This window comes from Panthera pardus, unplaced genomic scaffold (genome assembly GCF_024362965.1).
Source record: "Panthera pardus isolate Hobbes unplaced genomic scaffold, ASM2436296v1 HiC_scaffold_13, whole genome shotgun sequence".
Taxonomy (NCBI): Eukaryota; Metazoa; Chordata; class Mammalia; order Carnivora; family Felidae; genus Panthera; species Panthera pardus.
Genome location: NW_026526688.1, coordinates 73,022,358 through 73,029,557, shown reverse-complemented (window position 1 = coordinate 73,029,557; position 7,200 = coordinate 73,022,358). Strand labels below are relative to the sequence as shown.

Sequence of the window (7,200 nt, the reverse complement as noted above, 5' to 3'; positions counted from 1 at the left end):
TTTAAATCATTGGTACAAACTCCAGAAACAGAAAAAAGGAGCAGAGCCAGCAATCCTAAACCATGTTTTGTGGTCATGGTTGATACAGCTCCAGCACTGGGTGGCAACCAGTGGGGAACGAAACCGCCCGGTTGGGCGCACAGGTGGGGTCCGGCCAGCAGAGGGCGCGCAAGGCGCCGTCCACCCCGCCGAGCGGCCCGCCGGGCGCTGGGACTCCGGGCTTCCTGGCGCGCAGCCTGCGGCGGTCCCTGGCGCGGCGACTGCTGCGGGCGACTCTCCCGCTGGGACTCGGGCACCCGGCCACCGGGCAACCCGGCCGAAGCCGGCGCGGGTGATGGGCCGGGATTGGAGAGCCCGCCTCCGATTTCTGGGGAGACACTGAGGCATCAGGTAACCGAGCGGCAGCCTGCGCCCCGCGCTCACTCCCACTGACCCCGGGGCCCCTGGCCACCGCACGCTCCTTTCTGCGCTGCGTTCTCAGAAGAAAAGGCGGGAAGGGAGGCGCGAGGAGTTGGCTGCAGCCCTGGAGGGAGACCCTAGGTGTGGGGGCCAGAACAGGAGCGATGACACTTAGACTCTACCAAATTTAGAGACGCCCAACTGTGCTTTTACTCCGCCACGTGTCCTAGCTTTGCACTGACCTTTCCCCTCCCCGGAGAAAGAGTGGGCCTGGCACCAGCCTTTGCTCAACCCTTCCCATGGAAAGTGCCCGCCTGCCTCCCTTTCCCTTGCCCTGTGCTACTCAGTCCCTCCCTCCTGACCCGATCCTAGTGCCTAATAGCTTCTCCATTAGGAGCTTGGATGTCTGCTAGTTGCATCCCCAGCTCTTCCAACCTTTGAAAATCTACAAAATGGTTCAGAAGACGTTGGCAGCTGTGAATTTGAGGTTCGGAGTGGGGACAGTTAAAACTGTGATTTTTGTACCTTTCTTGTGCCTTTGGCCCCCTCTAAGATTTGCCTGATTTATTAACATCTGAAGTAAAAATATGTTCTTCCTCTTCCGCTTTTTGAATCCTTTTGTAAGGAGGAAATCAAGTGATGAGAAGAGGATGGGGAATCAGTTCCCCTTATTCAAGTCCTGACTACAGATATACACTAACATATGATCATTGGGCCTGGGGGTTTTTATGTGTCTGTTTATTTACATATAAATCATCTGGTGACATACAATGAACATTCTGGGGAGATTCATTTTGAGGAGATGTAAACATTTTTTTGAATAGAAATGTGTTTTGACACTTGGGTCTGCCCTGGTTGCAGTGTGTATATCGTTTGATTTGAGGGCCCTTGTCCCTGCCCTGAAATACCAAACCCTTGTCTGTCATTGTGCCCCCAAATTCTACTATGGATGTTTATTTCTTTTTGTTTACAGTCTTAAAAGTCTCTAAGAGTTCCCCCTCAGAAATCAAAGTTACCAAGGGAATGATGACATCATAATACGTTATTGAGGAAGAGCCTGCTCTGGGATTCAAGAAACAGGGCTCACTTCTGAAGGCCTACGTGCAGTATTTGGCTCTGGGTCCAGTTCTGCTGCTAATTGGCTATGTGACCTTGATTGTTCAATTTGTTTAATCTCTTGGAATCTTGTTTACCTCACTTCAGGGAGGCTGGAACTAATAACCTTCATCTGTTGGCCAATGAGTGCTAAATATGGCAATCAATCTTCGTCCCCATCTTCCTTGACCTACTAGCAGTATTGGACCAAACTGGTCATTCCCTTCTTAAAATGCTTTCTTCTTGAAGTTTCTTGAAGTTTCCCTCCTTCCTCCCTGCCTACATCTTCTCAGTCTCCTTGACTGGTCCTCTTTATCTCTAAAAGCTAGGGTTTGCAGTGTCCCAGGCCTCTTGTTGGACTTGCTTACCTTTAAAAAAAATTTTTTTTTTTTTTTTACTTTTATTTATTTTTGAGAGAGACAGAGAGAGACAGAGCACAAGTGGGAGAGGGGCAGAGAGAGAAGGAGACACAGAATCCGAAGCAGGCTTCAGGCTCTGAGCTGTCAGCACAGAGCCCGACTTGGGGCTTGGACCCACAAACCATGAGATTGTGACCTGAACTGAAGTCGGACGCTCAACTGACTGAGCCACCCAGGTGCCCCTGGACTTGCTTACCTTTTAAAAGGCACTCTCTTGGGGCACCTGGGTGGCTCAGTCGGTTGGGCGGCAACTTTGGCTCAGGTCATGATTTTGCGGTCCGTGAGTTCGAGCCCCGCGTCGGGCTCTGTGCTGACAGCTCAGAGCCTGGAGCCTGTTTCAGATTCTGTGTCTCTCTCTCTCTGACCCTCCCCCATTCATGCTCTGTCTCTCTCTGTCTCAAAAATAAATAAACGTTTAAAAAAAATAAAATAAAAGGCACTCTCTTCCATGACATTTAACATCACTACTTTGATGGACTCCACATTTATGCCTCCAACATGGACTTGTCCTCCTCTGAAATCCATATTAAGAAACCTGGCTGCCTTCTTGGCATCTTCTGTAAAAACCATCTCAGAAACATCATGTTTAAAGCTGAACTTATGATCTTCACCCCCAAATCTGCTGCTTGCCACCCTACCCTTCCCCCAACTCCCCCCACCCCCCATCTTGTCCATCTCAATGACAACCCTGTCTTTCTCTGCTCAGGCCAAAACCCTTGCAGTCAAACTTGCCTTCCACCTTCACTCCAGTCTATACCACTGTCCTTCTAGTTGGACTATAGCAATAGCCTCCTACCTAGTCTCCCTGGTTTTTCTCTTGCCCTTCTGCGGTGTATTCTCCTCATAGCTGCAACAATAATTCTGTTTTGTTTTGTTTCATGTTTTTATTTATATTCTAGTTAGTTAACCTGTAGTGTAATATTGGTTTCAGGAGTAGAATTTCATAATTCATCACTTATATAGAACACCCAGTGCTCATCACAACAAGTGCCCTCCTTAGTACCCATCACCCATCTAGCCCATCTCCCACCCACCTCCCTCCAGCAAACTCAGTTTATTCCCTATCATTAAGAGTCTTTTATGGTTTGCCCCCTTCCCTCTTTTTCACCCCCACTTTCCCTATGTTCATCTGTTTTGTTTTGCAAGAGTAATCCTGCCAGTCAGTCATGTCCTGTGTTGGATGAAGACTGTCCAATGGCTTATCTCATTCAGAGTAGAATCCAAAGTCCTTACAGCGACCTAAAAGTGTGATATATTTTCAGATTTGTTTCTGGCTTCATCTCTTTCTTGCCCCTCACTACTTGCTCACTAGCATTGCTGGCACACTGACCTCTAATATGCCAAGCACATCTCTGTCTTGGGGACGCTTATTAGTGTAGACACTTACTAGTCTTTCCATCTGAAACATTCCTTCTCCCAACAACCCATGGTTGGCTCCTTCACTCCCTTCAGGTCTCTGCTCACTCAAATATCATCTTATCAAAGACACTTACCCTTGATTACTTGATATTCAATAGCCACATTCAACCCTATCCTTCTTGGTACCTCCTGACCCCTCACCTTACATTATCTTTCTCCACAACACTGGCCAGCTGACAAATATTTGTCGGGCTTGTCTCTCTCTCTCTCTCTCTCTCTCTCTCTCTCCTTGTCCCCTCCGCAGAATGTAAACTCCAAAGAGGGAAGAGATTTGGACAGTTTTTATTGCTGCTGTGTCTCTAGTGGCTAGAACAGAGTTTGGCATATGTCTTAGTCCCTTTGGGCTGCTATAATAAATACCACAGACTGGGTGCCTTATAAACATCAGACATTTATTTCTTACGGTTCTGGAGGCTGGAAGTCTGAGACCAGGGTGCCATTATACGTGAGTGAAGGCCATCTTCCCGGTCACAGACTTCTGCTATGTTTTCACCTTTTGGAGCTCTGGGGGGCCTGTTTTATAAGGGCACTAATCCCATTCATAAGCTGAGCACTTCCCAGAGGTCCTACCTAACACCATCACCTTGGGCATTAGGACTCAATGTATGAATTTTGTTGGAGACACAAACATCAGCATGAAAGGTTATCGACACAGCTTTATTGAATGAATGAGTCTAAAAGGTGATGTTTGTAATATTTAGATCACAGGGCTAAACTGAAGATCATATTGTGAAGCCATTTTGTATGCTTAGTAGCACACAAGGTAGTTAGAGAAACTTTGCTTCAGACCCAGGTTACATACGCACAAATAGTGTGAACTTCTCAGAAGGTCCATTTTCCATATTTGTGGAATGGACAAAGTATAATACCTTGAAAGTTTATTGTGAGTATCAGGCAAAACATAAGTGTACGTGAAACATTTGACTGTGAGGAAGCTAAAAAACAGCAGTTTTGATAACTTATGTGTGAATGTGTTTTGTAAGCTATAAAGTCACACATATATATATAGCATTAATATTACTGAGGACATTGTATGCAGTATACTGTAATGAACTTTTCAAAGTGAATGATTTCAGTGTTCATAGCATAATGCAAATTAGAAAACAAAAAATTAGTAGCATCTATACCTCATACCTGTAGGTTCTAATGGAAATGATTATCTGACATCCTATTGTTCCTGCGTAATTTTCCCTTATCCTTTGGCCCCGCTATGCCTAAGAAAGCAATATATATTCTTATCATCTCAGTCTCACAAAACCACGCAAATTCAGCCGCTTAACTCACAAGTAATCCAAGTAATGATCTGGTGAGAAGCTGTCAGATTGCCATTTCTTCAGCATGGTCCTGCCCTATGAGTACTATTTATTTTATTAAAAAAATTTTTTTTTAATGTTTATTTATTTTGAGAGAGAGAGAGAGAGAGAGACAGACAGAGCGCAAGTAGGGGAGGGGCAGAGAGAGAGGGAGACACAGAATCCAAGGCAGGCTCTAGACTCTGAGCTGTTGGTACAGAGCCCAATGCAGGGCTCCAATTCATGAACTGTGAGATCATGACCTGAGCCACCCAGGTGCCTCTGGTACTGTTTAGTTCACACAATAATAGAACATAGAGATTTAAAGGGGAATATGACATGTCTTTGTGTTATAGTGTAATATAACTCAGGGTCTTGTGGTATAGTGTAGGCCAGTTTTACAAGGTGTATAGAATACAAACTGTTTGAGGACAAGAAGTAAGTGAGTTCCTACCACAAATAGAAGACAGCAGGAAGTCAGATCGCATACTGATTATTTTTTTCATCTTGAGTTATTTTTTCCTTGAAAATCTAAAGGTGTAGGCCGTATTCTTGAGACTGGGTTAGCTCTGACACCTCTAGGGCACAGAAGGTTGTGAGGTGGGGAGACCCTGAGACCCAGGCCCGGTTCTGAATTCTTGTCGTTGAGATTTAAGAATTATAGATTACAGGACTGCTAGATAAATGAAGGCAACTTCAGAGCTTCCCTGGAAGTTCCTAAGCAGTCCTGCTTTGGTTGTGATGTACCCTTTCCCTGGTTTGCAGCCCCCTTCTCAGTAATTTTACAGGCTCAGAATGACTTTAAGAATCCAGGTAATCTGTTAAGCTTTTCCTAGGTCCACACCCCCACCAATCTCACAGCCCCGCCTCCCCGGAAGCCCCGCCTCCCCGGAAGCCCAGCTCCAACAAGGCTGGGTTCTTGAGTGGATGACCAGGGTGGACCATGTGGTCATGAGGACATGATCCCAACGTTTGAGGTCTCAACAAAGTAGAGTTGTCCTAGACCTGCAGTGTGCTTGACATTACATTTGCAGAAGGGATTTCTTCATTGAAGTTGGCCGTGGCCTGGAAATGGGTTTACTTTTTAATGAAGTATAAAGGCTTTGTAAGCACTCACAGGACTGGACCAGGTTTTTTTCATATTTGCCTGGCACAATATATCAGTTATTTATCAATTGTACATAGGTTTATTCCTCAGGAATATCTATTAGTCTCATATTTATTCATCAGGAATTCTGGAATATCACCATTGTTTGAGCTATTTTAGTTTGACATTGACTCATCAATAAATATTTCTTGAGCAGTGTGCTGGCCCTTGGGAATATAAAACAGAATACTACCTATTTCCTGAACCCAAAATAATTTCTATTAGTCTTTATTTATTTCCAGACTTACACCAAGTCCAACATGTTGTTTACCTTAGTTAAAAAAAACCCAGGACTCTCAACAAGAAACGAGAACTTTTCTTTTCTTTTCCTTTTTTTTTTTTGTAAATATAAGCCATAGAAAAACAATTTAAGATGATTATTTCTATCTTCTCAACTCTACTTTTTTTTTTAAAGTTCTGATTAACAGTGTATGATTAAGTTCATTCGTTTAGTTGTTCAGTAGACCTTGGGCTCACAGTTTGAGGGGGCAAAGTGGAAGCAAACTCTGACCCCACAGAGTCACAGAGGGTGACTTTAGTGAGGACATCTTGCAGCCCTTGGGGGAGGGTCCTCCAGCGAGGTCCCCTGCTGCTTTGGCTTCCTTTTACCTTCTCTTTGGGCTTTGGGCTGCTTGCAGGTTCCCATCACTGCAGGGCAGACAGACTGACAGCCAGTTCTGCTCCTTCTGGAAAATTTCCACTGTGTTTTATACTTGTCAGATGACTTTTCTCAAGAAAACAGATTTCATGAGCCACTCTCTTTGCTCCTGGACTGTTGAAACCCTGGCAGATATGATTTAAGAATCTGAACAAAGAAACATTTAAAAGTACATGACACTAATTTGCAATGCAGCGTACGTCTCCGTCTTGGATTTTACATCGTCTCTGAAGCCTACGGTGGTCATTTGAGTTATCCATCAGCCACAAAGCAGGCTTTGTCTGATTTTTGTGGTATCCATTTGTTCTTGTCTTCCTTGTCTCTCTTACCACAATATTCCCACGATCACAAATACATCCACTTGTGCCCTGTTTGAATTTCACACTTTTACTAAACATCTTGACATGAAATCACAGAGTGAGATTTTTCTTCCTTCCCCGAAATCACTGATGAAAAGATTCTGTTCTGTGTGTGGTCTATAGAATGGCTCAGTTGGAGACGGGATGCACAATGTTTCAATGGATGGTACAGCTCTTCATCTCAAAGCAGTTGCTGGTGACTTTTCTGAGCTCAAGTGTCCTGGAGAAATCACATAAAATTAATTATAAGACCATTTATCTTTCATCTTTGTCTTTCATCAATTTCTCCTTTTATTTTAATGGGTTTTCTATATATACATCACCTCATGTCTGTTTACTCTTTCATAGTTGTAAAAACCATCCCTCTCTCTTGCATTATATGGGGGAAAAGTATAAATGACTATCTCAGTAA

At 44.2% G+C, this 7,200-nt stretch overlaps 1 protein-coding gene across 3 annotated transcripts in view; it reads left to right on the top strand.

The window, feature by feature from the left end:
* The first annotated feature begins 213 nt into the window (after positions 1–213).
* Positions 214–7,200, top strand: part of LRAT (lecithin retinol acyltransferase) — a 120,511-nt gene continuing 113,524 nt past the window's right edge. For all 3 annotated transcript variants that reach the window (XM_053901177.1, XM_053901176.1, XM_053901178.1), the window contains exon 1: positions 214–390. The gene's annotated coding sequence lies outside the window, so the exon portion shown is untranslated. The remainder of the gene's footprint in view (positions 391–7,200) is intronic.